The sequence below is a fragment of the Protopterus annectens genome, chromosome 11.part0, assembly GCF_019279795.1.
Source record: "Protopterus annectens isolate FY-2018-M chromosome 11.part0, PAN1.0, whole genome shotgun sequence".
Lineage (NCBI taxonomy): Eukaryota > Metazoa > Chordata > Ceratodontiformes > Protopteridae > Protopterus > Protopterus annectens.
The window spans coordinates 1,085,652,636-1,085,666,072 of record NC_056745.1 but is presented as its reverse complement, the minus strand read 5'-3'; the positions used below and the strand labels follow the sequence as shown (position 1 = coordinate 1,085,666,072).

Below are 13,437 nucleotides of genomic sequence, written 5' to 3'. Positions count from 1 at the left end.
TATAGAAAATTTCTAATTCTTAAAGCTCTAAGATAGATGTCATCACATTCTTAGTATCCTTGGTTATGAGTTAACATTTTACTTGATAAAACCTGCAGTTTTCATGCTTTCATTTTGAAATTAAGTAACAGAATTTGACTGAGTTACCCTTAAGAACAAAACTTGTAATAAAGCCTTGTTAAAATACTTTGAGAATCTGTGGAAAGTTATAAACAGGTCAGATGTGTTCCCATGTAACAGTTTCTTTACTGAAAGTCTTCCTGCATTCTACTTCAGATGCTACATGATGTAAAGGAAAGAGACAGAATGTGAACTACACTAACAGTTCTATGTAAAATGTTGTGTTTATGTTGCACAGTGCACATTACAGTTGTGGTCTGTAAAGAGCCAAATATTTATTTCAGGGGGGTAACGGTTGATTGTAATAATGTCAGTAATGTAATCATCCTGCCCTTTGACTACTTTTTATGGTGTTATCTGTTAGTTGTAATGTTAAGTAAAGTAACATCATCTTTAATACAAAGTATAGTAATGTTGTGTGCAGAGTGAGTGAAATTACTTTCTCACAGTTAAAAAAACGCACAAAGAGCTGTAGGTATGTGAAATAAGTGTGTGAAGTAGCCTGCAAGACAGACAATGTTAAAAGAAGTAAACCAGAATAGAAACATAAATGAAAAACATGTTACTGATTAATACTGCATGGAGTGTGACTATAAGCATGATATGATGCTTGTAATAAACTAAATGTGCAGAAGCTGTGGAAAGAGAAACCACCTTTCTGAAAAACTCAGTTCCCACTAATTATCTCATCGATGGTAGCCCACTGATCACTGAAGGCGTTATAAGTGATCTGGGGACGCAGGTTGACAGCAACCTCTCCTATGACCACCACATTGCCACTGTGGTCAGAAAGTCCTTCTATGTGGCACGTCACATTACCAAGGGTTTTGCATCCAGGAAGAAAGAGGTCATCATCTCTCTCTACTCTTCCCTCATTAGGCTAATCATCAAATATAATGCCCCATTTGCCATGTACCTCACTAGACACATGCAATAGCTGGACAGGCCACAAAAGTACCTCACAAAGAGGATCCTAGGCCTTAAACACATGTCCTACATGGCAGACACAAAAAACTTCACCTATTCTCTGTCTCATATCATCTACTAAGAGGCGATCCCTCCTTGACTTACAAAGCCATGTCTGACCCAGCTCTGTTAGAAATGCTACATCTAAAGAAGCCCAATCCCTCCGCACCACACGCTCCAAAGACCTCAGCCTCTTTACTACAGTTAACAGAACATGCTGGAGGGACATGTTCATAACCCAGAGACTGCCCATGCTCTGGGATAGACTTCCCATATATGTCAAGCAGAACACCTCACTGGCCCTCTTCAAGAGAAATCTTAATGAGTGGATGGGAAATAGAAAGTTTACCCCGGGGATCACTCCATTGGCTCTACTTGATAGAGGCACTGGGAACTAACGACGGGTGGCACAATGCCAGGGCACTTCTATAGGTTAGGCTTGTAAAGGCTCCAGGGCCATTAGGCTAGTACACACCTATGAACCTATGAAGCAAATTAAATTTCTGTCAAAGAGACTGTGTGTATTACAACAAATTCTTGAAAATAAGTTATTCTTAGGCACAATTTCAGTTAAGGATCTGTACACAGCAAACTTGTAAGAAGAAAGTAGAGAAAATCTATCATATACTACAGAATTAGTTGGAAATCTAGGAAGAAATGCTAAAATTAATAATCAATTTGTGGTGTTTTGACTATGTAGTAATTGAGAGTGCAGTGTGCAGTGTAATATCTGCTTTAAACAGTGAGTCTGAAAGATAGTTAACAAGCCATTATTTTGTAAATTGTTTGCATAGTCCAGTCACCATATAAGCCCATTGAGGAAGAAAGTGCTTATATATGAGTATAAGAATAAAAATGCAAGACTCGGTTCCAGATAATAGTTATACTAGCTGTTACACCAATCTTAGCTTATTTGTCTTGTCAGAGTATTGGCATAGTGAAAAAAATCACAGTATGAATGCACATTTACGCAGTCAGTCTGGATGAGGTTTGGACAATAATAATTTAATCAAAGAGTATGGTAGTTTATTTACCTGTTTTGTGCACTTTGCCTGGAACTCATCCTATTCAGAAAAAGCCTGCAGTATTACAAGTAGATGAATGCTCCAATGAGAGTTCTTTCAGTTTTGAGGGGTACAGTTGTGAGCGACCTGAATCTCATGGAGAACATGGGTGTGATTAAGCAGCAAAGTTGTTAAGTCAGATAAAAATGATATTTGTTTTAATCCAGGAGACCCAAATAAAGGTATAAAAAGAAAACACTATCTACTTTGTTCATCAGGTAGCTGTTAAGCACAGATTATCAAGAGACACAACTGTGTTCTTAATACAGTTGTTGATGCACAGACATGGGGATCAACCCGGAAAAGAGCAAAATGCAAGACCGACTGAGTGAGTGAAAAGACTGAGGCAAAACAACCTTATGATTGGTACAGTCTTATTTAAATTGAAGAATTAGTGTTGACAGAGGAAATGGTTATTATTTATTTATTTATTTATTTAGACAATTGTTGACCGGGTAAGTGTACTGGTCTGAAGACCCTTTTCAAACACAACCAGGACCGCAAGGCAAAGTATAAAATATCACATTACAATAAATAGACAAACGGGATTTGGTACAGAAAGTAAAAAGGTGTTACAGTCACTTACAACATGAAATGGTACATGAATGGTGTCACACAATTAGAAGTGCATATAGCTAAAGAATGAGAAAACACATTGTACAGCATTACATGCAAATCAAATATGGCATACAGTTAAATATAACATTTGTATAATTAGGGTATTTACATAGTAATAACATGTACAGGATGTTTAAATAGTAAAGTCTATGCAGGTTGACAAGCAAATTTAATCAACTATAAGTTACTAAAATTTTCATTGTACAACCAGCATTTCCTAGAGGTCAGTTTTTGCCCCCCCCCCCCTTTTTTATAGTTGCACAGAATTCCCTTTCTTAATTTGGTCTTGAATCAAACTAATGAACACTGTTGATTGTTCTGTATGCAAACTGGCCCTATAATAGTTATATGGCAGCTTTAGGCTGATTTTTGGAAATTACAGGAATGGTGTCACAAATATTTCCTGCATATTAATGGGCTGAAAAAACTACAGGAATGTGTTGTTTTCTTACCCTACAACAGTTCAGTTAAATGGTGAGGATTATTTTGCCACTGTATAGTTTACCACGTTTAAGTTGCTTAGGTGTTGTAATTGATATTTATTTAAACCTGGGGATTCATGAAGGAGCCTAATGCAAGCCGTACATCTCAAGCTAAAAATGCCCTGCTCTTATGATGTGCTGTTTTTGATTCAGATATATGTTATCCACAGACCCCATTATCATCCAATTTGAACTTTCTGAATTGCATTTACTACCAAAATGTGTAGATCATTGCTGATCTACATATCGTGGAAATTAACTGTCTATTTTGTCTTTCTCCCAAGCCCCATTTCCTGCAGTAGTTAAGTACCATTACAGCACAATCGTAGTTTCTCTGGTGGCTAGTGTTTCCCCTCACCCAATTCTTGTAATAGCTTAACGGTAAATAGTTTAATATCTTTCTACTCTGCCTGTGAACCATGATCCTGAATGCATCATACTAAACATACTGCACTTATGAAATACTTGCTAGATTTAAAAATTAAATGTGGGAAGCCTAGAACAAGACTGATAGGATTTTTGCCATGTTGCTCTACTTGTAATTGGGCAAATTTCACTGGTATTTTTTTCCATTTGTTTCAGTCAGACTGTCAAAGATCAACACTTTATTATTGCAGAAAACCTTTAAGAGAGCAGATTGACAATTTAAATTTCAATTTCATTTTTTCTTTATTTGCCGTCCTGTGTACAAAACACAAATGACATTTCAATATCACTTCAGAGCAATCATGTTTTGCAAATATGTTACCCAGCCATCTTTAATTTTCTACTCAGTTGCTGCAATTTCTACAGTAGTTTTTTTTCTTCATAACAAGGCAAAAATACCAGTGGAAGCATGGAGGTGCTTAGGAGAAATGGCAGTGGAACTTTTAACCAGATTGTTTAATGAAATTTTGGAAAGTCAGAGGATGCCTGAGGAGTGGAGAAAAAGTGTTTTGGTACCTATCTTTAAGAATAAGGGTGATGTGCAGAGCTGCACTAACTACAGAGGGATAAAATCGATCAGTCAGAGCTTGAAGTTATGGGAAAGAGTAGTGGAAGCTAGGTTAAGAAGGGAGGTGATGATTAGTGATCAGCAGTATGGTTTCATGCCGGGAAAGAGCACTACAGATGCAATGTTTGCTCTGAGAGTGTTGTTGGAGAAATACAGAGAAGGTCAGAAGGAGATGCATTGTGTCTTTGTGGACTTAGAGAAAGCATATGACAGGGTGCCTAGAGAGGAGTTGTGGTATTGTATGAGGAGGTCGGGAATGTCAGAGAAGTATGTAAGAGTGGTACAGGATATGTATGAGGGTAGTGTGACATTGGTGAGGACTGCAGTGGGAGTGACAGATATGTTTAAGGTGGAGGTGGGATTACATCAAGGATCAGCTCTGAGCCCTTTCTTATTTGCAGTGGTGATGGACAGGTTGACAGATGAGATCAGTCAGGAGGCCCCCTGGACTATGATGTTTGCAGATGACATTGTGATATGTAGTGAGAGTAGGGACCAGGTTGAGGAGACCCTGGAGAGGTGGAGATATGCTTTAGAGAAGAGAGGAATGAAGGTCAGCAGGGCTAAAACAGAATATATGTGTGTAAATGAGAGGGAGGGTAGAGGAATGGTGAGGATGCAGGAAGTAGAGTTGGTAAAGGTGGATGAGTTTAAGTACTTGGGATCAACAGTTCAGAGGAATGGTGAGTGTGGAAGAGAGGTGAAGAAGAGAGTACAGGCAGGGTGGAATGGGTGGAGAAGAGTGTCAGGAGTGATCTGTGACAGACGGGTATCAATAAGAGTGAAAGGGAAGGTCTACAAAAGGGTAGTGAGACCAGCTATGTTATATGGGTTGGAGACGGTGGCATTGACAAAAAGGCAGGAGTCAGAGCTGGATGTGGCAGAGTTAAAGATGTTAAGATTTGCACTGGGTGTGACTAGGATGGACAGGATTAGGAATCAGTATATTAGAGGGTCAGCTCAGGTTGGACAGTTTGGAGACAAAGCAAGAGAGGCGAGATTGCTTTGGTTTGGACATGTGCTGAGGAGGGATGCTGGGTATATTGGGAAAAGGATGCTAAGGATGGAGGCGCCAGGTAAAAGGAAAAGAGGAAGGCATAAGATAAGGTTTATGGATGTGGTGAGAGAGGACATGCAGGTGGTTGATGTGAAAGAGCGTGATGCAAAGGACAGGAAGAAATGGAAACAGATGATCCGCTGTGGCAACCCCTAACAGGAACAGCTGTGGTGACCCCTAATGGGAACAGCTGAAAGAAGATGATGAACATGGCAAAAATTCTATCAGTCTTGTTTTAGGCTTCCCACATGTAATTTCTGAATGTAGCAAGTATTTCAAAAGTGCTATCACTAAGAAACATTTCACAAACTCTGTACTTCGCAATCTTGATTTTTACATCTTCCATCAAACCAATCTTTTCCTCACCTTCCAAAATACTGTATAGCTTCAGTTTTTGCTTTTTTTATCCTCCATTTTGATTGTATCATACAGTCTCACACATTTGCTATTTCACAGATTAACTGGCTACCAGCTGGTCATACAGGTACACTCTGCTTCATCCATTGTAACCTCTATCATACATTTCATGTATACCTCAAACAGTCCAGTCAGGTTATACAACTCTGTCCATATGGCTTCCAAAGTACTTGCAATTTCTAATGCATTTAGTCTTAATATGTTTTAGTTTCTGCACTCACTGAATGAAGAACATCATGGTGACCCCACTCCAGTTACTTACTAACTTCTCATTCAAAACACTTTTCCATTATCATCCAAGAGATAACATTCTCACCTATTAGTTTATGAAAAAACATGAACAAATGCTACTTTTCTAAGTTCATAGGTGCATAGGTATCTACTAGGCTAATGACCGGCAGGGCTTTTGTAAGCCCAGCTGTGCAACCCATTCCAATTGTATCCCTATGTATCATGGGCATTTATTAGGAGGGGGGGTAGTTAGGAAGTTTCTAGAGGTTATGTGGGGGGGTATATTACTTTGGACATTACTATATGCCACTGTCAATCAGGAGCCATACCCAGGTTGAATTTCCGATTTCCAATCCATTCATCAATGTTACGCTTAAATAGGTTTAGGGATGGACACTGCTGTCATGCATGGGGAGCCTGTTCCAAAGCATGGAGATTCTCTGAGACACATATCTGACAACATGTCTTGTTTATGTCACAAGCTAAATTTAAATTCTTGGATCTAGTGCTTCTGATGCTGTTCATTTTGCAGATGTACAGGTCCATCAGATCTGGATCGGAGGATGCCTTGTATGCAAGATATAGCTCGCCTCTCAGTAACCTGTAAGCCCATGTACAAAGATAGGGATTTAAGGTGATCCATATAGAATAATGTGTTTATACCCTGGATTCTCCTGGTAAGTAACTTTTGTGGGTGCTCTAGCTGTTCCATATGTCTAGTCAGGTATAACCCAAAGGGGGATGTCTATTCAATGATGGTTCTGATAAGGGCCAAATAAAGTGGCATCATGCTTTCCTTATACCTGGATACCATGCCCGTACTTATGACATAAAACTATTTTCTTATTACCTTGGCCATATGTTGGTCAAAGGCCAGATTACTATCTACATATGTTCCCAGATCCCTAACTACAAGGTCAACTCTTAGGAGTGTCTTATTGATGGAGTAATTAGCCTGAGTGGCAGATTTCCCAAAAAACATTATGATGCATTCCTTGGCATTGAGTTTTAATCTGTGACATTGACACCAGTCATTTGTCTGTGTTTGACCCTTTTGTAAAATGTTTGAGTCATGGGGGAATTAAGAATAGCACCCAGTTTACAATCATCTGTGAACTTTGTCAGCCATAAGCCCTTGACATTAGCCTTTACCTCTGAAAGGTAGATGCCAAATAGGAACCTTCCCAGCATGGAGCCCCAAGGTACCTCGCTGGTGCCCAGTCTGTCAGTGGAGGTGATCTCACCAATCCTGCCATTCTGGGCCCTGTCTGTGAGCCAGCTGGCAATCTAGCAAGTTATGTAGGGGTTTATGACCATCCTGGTGGGTTTGCAACTGTACAAGAGTGGGGCATTGTATCAAATGCCTTAAAAAGATCCAGGTAAGCAGTATGCACAATTTTTCCTTTCTCCTTTGCCTTGATGACCTTCTCAAAGAAGTCTACCAGGTTCACTAGGCATGACCTTCCCTTGATAAAGCCAAACTGGGCTGGATCCAGTGTCTGAAGGGTGCCTATGTCTTTTTTTATCATTTCCATGATAATTCATTCCATGGCTTCACATTTTAGACTAGTCAGACTAATAGCTCTGTAGTTTCGGGGGCAAGTTGATGGTCCACCTTTATGAAGTGGAATAACTGTTGCAGTCCTCCATACTCCTGGTACAAAGTCTATTTTGAGGCTATAGTTGCTGGCAGACAGCTTCAGTGAAAACTTCACCTCTCCGTCCCCCCCATCAGTAAACCAGAACATCCCCAGCACCTGCCCCCCTCCCCTCATCACCAAGGAGCAGGTCCTTAATGCCCTCACAATGACAAAAAAAATACAGTCTCCATGGGACCGGATAACATCCCTGGCTGTATTCTACATGAACTCAGGCATGAGCTCTCAGCTGCATTGGACACCCTATGCAGTCAAAGCCTGAGCACCAGCTTCATCCCTGCTGAATGGAGGACAGCCACTGTCATCCCTCTACACAAAGGTGGAGCGTCCACTGACCCAGGCAATTATAGGCCCATCAGCCTAACTAGCCTGATCTGCAAGGCCATGGAATGCATTATCATGGATCTTGTAAATAAGGACATTGGCAACCTCCAAATGCTTGACCCCATACAGTTTGGTTTTGTCAAAGGGAGATCATGCCTGTTAGACTTGGTCGACTTCTTTGAAACAGTCATCAAAGCCATGGACGAGGGGAAGATGGTGCACACCGCCTACCTTGACCTAGCCAAAGCCTTTGACACTATTCCCCACTTGGGCATAATAGCTAAACTCTCCCAGCTAGGCATCAACCTCTATGTTACTAGATGGGTGGCTAACTGGCTCACTGATAGAACCCACTCAGTCAAAGTAGGGTAAGCCATCTCTAGTAGTAGACCCGTAATGAGTGATGTACCCCAAGGATTGGTCTTGGGGCCTCTACTGTTTGGGATATACTTTTCTGAGGTGCAAGCCACAACCAGTGGTCTGTGGCTGACCAAGTTTGCAGATGACTGCAAGCTGGGCACTGTCTTGAATTCCCCGAGTGATGTGAAGATCCTGCATGGGGGCCTTACCCAAACTAATGACTGGTGCCAGAAGCATGGCCTCAAATTGAATGCCAAGAAATGCATCATTATCCCCTTTGGGGCAAATGTCATTCCCCACTAATTATCCCATTAATAACAATGTACTAAGCATGCAATCAGTCATGAGGGACTTGGGTACTCAGGCTGATAGCAACCTGACTTTTGATCACTACATTGCCTCCGTTGTACGGAATGCTTTCTACATGGCCCACCTCATAAGTAAGGGTATTTCATCCAAGAGCAATGAGGTCATAACATCCATGTACTCCTCCCTTATCAGACCCATTATCGAGTACAATTTCCCCTTCGGCATGTACCTTGCCAAGAACATGAAGCAGTTGGAGAGACCACAGAGGTTCCTGACCAGGAAAATCCAGGGTCTCAAACACCTATCCTATACAGAATGACTAAAAGCCCTGTCCCTCTATTCAGTCTCATACAGACTGCTCAGAGGTGACCTGTGTCTGGCATACAAGGCCATTTCAGACCCAGCCTTGATGGAGTTGCTGCATATCTGTAAGACAAACTTCACTCATGCAACCTGAATGCAAGGACTTAACCTGGTCTGTGACATTAATAGAACTTGTTAGTGGGATAGATTTGTGTTCCAAAGACTACCTCTTCTGTGGAATAGACTCCCTCTCCATGTCAAGCAGAGTACCTCTCTAGCCCTCTTTAACAGAAACCTGGATGACTGGATGGGAAACAAAAAATATACCCCTGAGATCCTACCTATGTCCCTGCTGGACAGGGGAAACAGGTGCTGACTTTGAGGGAACATGGGCAAAATTCTTGGCCAGGCTTATAAGGGCCTCCGGGCCAGTAGCCTAGTATCATCCTATGAACGTATGAGAAGAGGAATGAACCCCTACCACCATTCTCTGAGTTTGTCCAGATAGGAAGCAGGTCATTTCAGGATGATATCTGTGATTCTAAAGTAATAATTTGAGTAGTCCAAAATGATGCATGGCTAACTGTTTCAAATGCCACCAACAGAGTAAAAAGAACCAAGTTCTAATAACAGCATCAGTCTCTCACTGATAATTCATTATTAAGGACTCTAGCGAGGTTCATCTCTGTCTGTGCATTGACTAAAACCATACTGGAAAGGATCACAGACTTTATTGTTACTCAAATATGAACCTGATTGTACGTGCATAATCTTCTCAAGAATTTTAACATCAATGGAAGGTTTGAGATAGGTCTGTAATTATCCCATTTATGCACCTAAGCAAACCTTCTTAAGGACTGGATTACCAAGGCCTTATATAAATTTGGTGAAAGATCTTCATGCCTAAGTGCAGACACTGTGATTTGGCACAACCAGATGTGGCACTCACTTGTGTGATGTAACACAGGTTCATAGGTGATTACTAGGCTAATGGCACAAGAGCCTTTACAAGCTTAGCCAATAATACCCGGGAAAAAATTATATTCTATCTTAATTCCCCAGATATGGGATGGAATAGTATCAGAGTAGTGTGTCTTTGGGTGAGTCATTTTACAGACAGCCTCTATCCATAAGAGACATAGACTGTACTCTGGCAGTGAATTTATGGTTCCCCATCCATTCATTTATCCAAGTTCTTTTTGAAAAGAGTGAGGGACAGGCTTTGTTTTACAAAAATGGAAAGTTTATTCCATAAACAGGATAGTCTTTTGAATACAAATCCACCTCTCCAGCAAGTTCAGTTAGTCACAAATAAGGTTCAGGTCCATGGGACATGTAACCCTCATATAATTTTTCTTGCGAATATGTAACATTTTCATCAGGGCTGAATCAGAGAAAGCACTGTAGATCAGGCATAAGTCCCCTGTCAATAAACAATATGAGATGGAGTAAAGGGATAGGCCTTTAGTTGGTCTGCATAAGACATGTATCAGACACTTTTTATTTTTTTAAAGAGAAACCTCTGAGACCTGTCTAACAGTTGTAAATGACTGGTTAGGTACATGCAGAAGGAAGCATTGTACTCATTATGGGCCTTATGAGGGCTTAGTACAAAGGCACTATGACTTCCTTTGATCTTGATGCCATGCCTTTACTTATAAGTTGAGCCACACAGAAGGATTTCCTCACTACCATAGCTACCTGGTGTTTAAAGTTTAGATCACCATCTGTGTTCCTTATTCCCTCTCCACAGGGTTTACTTTTAAGGATATGCTATCAATATTATAATTTGCAGGGATATCTGATTTACCAAAGGGTATGATTATGCATTTTTTTAGCATTTAGTCTCAGACCATAGTTTTGGCACTAGTCATTTTTCATTTTTAGGTCTGTTTGCAGGATGTCAACATTGTTTGGAGATTCAATGATTGCTCCCAGCTTACAGTCATTGGTGAACTCTGTGAGCCAGAAGCCTCCAACATTAGCCTTCACATCAGAGAAGTATATACCAAAAAGGATGGGCCCCAACACTGAACCATGTGGGACACTGCTTGTAGCAGGTTTCTTATCAGAAGTGGATTTATCTATCAAGGCAATATGTATCCTGTCAGTGAGGCAGTTGGCTATACATCTGACGATGTAGGGGTTTATGCCTAACTAAGTAGTAAGTTTACCTATGATCCCTGAGTGGGGATTGTGTCAAAAGTTTTGTTCAGGTCTAGATAAGTGGTGTATACCATTTTACCCTCATCCATGACCCTGGTGACTTTCTTTAAGAAATACATCAGATTCAGCAGACAAGACATCCCATTAACAAAGCCAAATTGGGTCTGGTCCAGTGTTTGGAGAGTTCCTATGTCATTATTGATTAGGTCTATGATAATTCTCTCTATGGCCTTGCAGAAAAGACTGGTCAAGCTTATGAGTCTACAGTTTCCTGGGTCATTTTATGGACCCCCCCCCCCCATGCAGAGTGATGACTGTTGCAGTCCTGCATTCTTCTGGGACAAAGTCCATCTGGAGGCTGTGGTTAAAGAGGGTTTCTAGTGACCCTGATAGATTCTGTTTCAAGCAATTTAAGAAGCATCCTGGAATGTTGTCAGGACCCATGGAAGCTGTGCTTTTGGCTTTAGCAAGCACAGTAAGGACCTGTTCCTCATAATGACCAGTAGGGGGTGGTTGTGGGTATTTCTTTGAGTCCAGTAGGAGGTAATGGGAAAGAACTTTGAACTGAACTTGTTGGCTAGCAGGTTTACTATAGTTTCAGTCTGGGTGTAAGTATTGCCATCCATGATTAACTTGGCAATTTGTTCAGCATTTCCTCTGAGGTTTTGAACATAATTAGAAAAGTCTTATGGTTATCTTTCACCTGGGAGGCTATATTTGCCTCATATTTTGCTTTGGTAGATTTGACAGCTCTCTAGTTTGTTTGTTTAGACTGGTAAGTGTCTTTTTGCACTGTTTTGTCTGTTCCTTCTTGGCTTTGGAGAGGATATTTTTTTCCTTTTATTGAATTGCCTATTTATACTAGGGGTCCACCAAGGTGGTTTTGGTTTCATTAACATCCAAGTTCTGAGGGGCTTGGTAGTTTAATAAGCTGCCCCATAGTTTGAGGAAAGTGGCCTTAGCAAAGTTCTCAATAAGTTTGGAGTTTGATGAGGTTCTAGGTTAGTTTTAATACTAAAGGAACTCATTTTGTGGTCAGATCTTACAAGGGAGGAGGAGTTAATGCACAGGAGGGAGCAGCATCCCCCCAAGTTTGTGAGTACTAGGTCTAGGATATTTGTACCTCTAGCTGGGGAGCTAACTAGTTGCACCAGGGTGTTTGCTTTAACAAAGTCCAAAAACCTCTGAACAAATGAATTATAGCTCGTATAAGTCTCCCAGTTTATAGAGGAGTATTAGAAGGCACCCATAAATATGGTGTTAGTCTGACTGTTAAGAGATTCCAGTTGGTTTAGACAAGAGGTGTGGACTCATGTTAGGGGATCTATATCTAGCAAGGATAAGATAGGGGGTTGCACCTTTGGTTAGTTAGGCATGGAGCAGCTCAAGCGAGTCATGTTGTTGGACCAGTCTAACAATGTACTTGTCTTTTATGAACACTGAGACACCTCGTCCTTTTTATCCTGAGATGAAGGAGATCTAAATGTATGAAAGGCATTGTAACCTTTGATAGTCTGGGTGCTTTCCATGGTTCTCAACTGTGACAGCACATGTCTGCATTCTTCAGGGTGAGGAGTACTTCCAGGGAGTGCATTTCTTTTCAAACTCCTAGCATTGAGCAGCAGTACCTTAAGGTAGTCATGAGTGATTTGTGTTATGTTAAAGAGTTTAACAACTTAGCATGGCCTAAAAAAGGCACTATGGGGATAAAAAAAGTTTTTGTCAGTATCCAGAAGCAAGTGGTGAAAAGTGCAAACCATCTGTGGCAAATTATTGTAGTTCGTCAGTCCTGTTTCCCCAAGCTGACAGATATCGATGTCCCTTGTTGTGACACCAGAAACTAAGTAAATTGTTGACGTCAATCATTTTTTGCTGGTACTGTGGTATTATCATTGGTGAAGGCAGGATGCTACTCATGCCTAGATTTGTACTGACTGAGGCACATATTCAGAGAGCTCCATCATATCTCTTTTCATATAGTCCAGTGAGGTACATCTTAAGTCATTTACAGCCACATGGACTATGACTGTTTCATACTGGTACTTGTGGTTTAAAGACCTAAGTGCATGTGTGATCTGGTGGATCCTGGCTCCAGACAGACAGCTCACTGTGATCTCCTGGTTTAGCCTGGTAAGGGGACATTAGTATGTATTACAATGGAATCCCCAATAACTAGAACATTTGGCGGTGTGGTGTGTTGCATTATGCACTTGAAAGTGGGGTTACTATGATTTTCAGATTTATGTGTTCTGTCAAGTGCTGTCTTTTTGAGTGTACACAGGACTGCTGGGAGATGCTTTTAGGAGGTCTTGGAGGTTTGGGTAGATTAAATGAAACACAAAGATTTAGTACAAACAAAGTCCAAACA

At 40.8% G+C, this 13,437-nt stretch overlaps 1 protein-coding gene across 1 annotated transcript in view; it reads left to right on the top strand.

Moving 5' to 3' along the window:
• Window positions 1-13,437, top strand: part of SLC6A15 (solute carrier family 6 member 15) — a 587,241-nt gene that overhangs the window by 87,159 nt on the left and 486,645 nt on the right. The window lies entirely within an intron of this gene.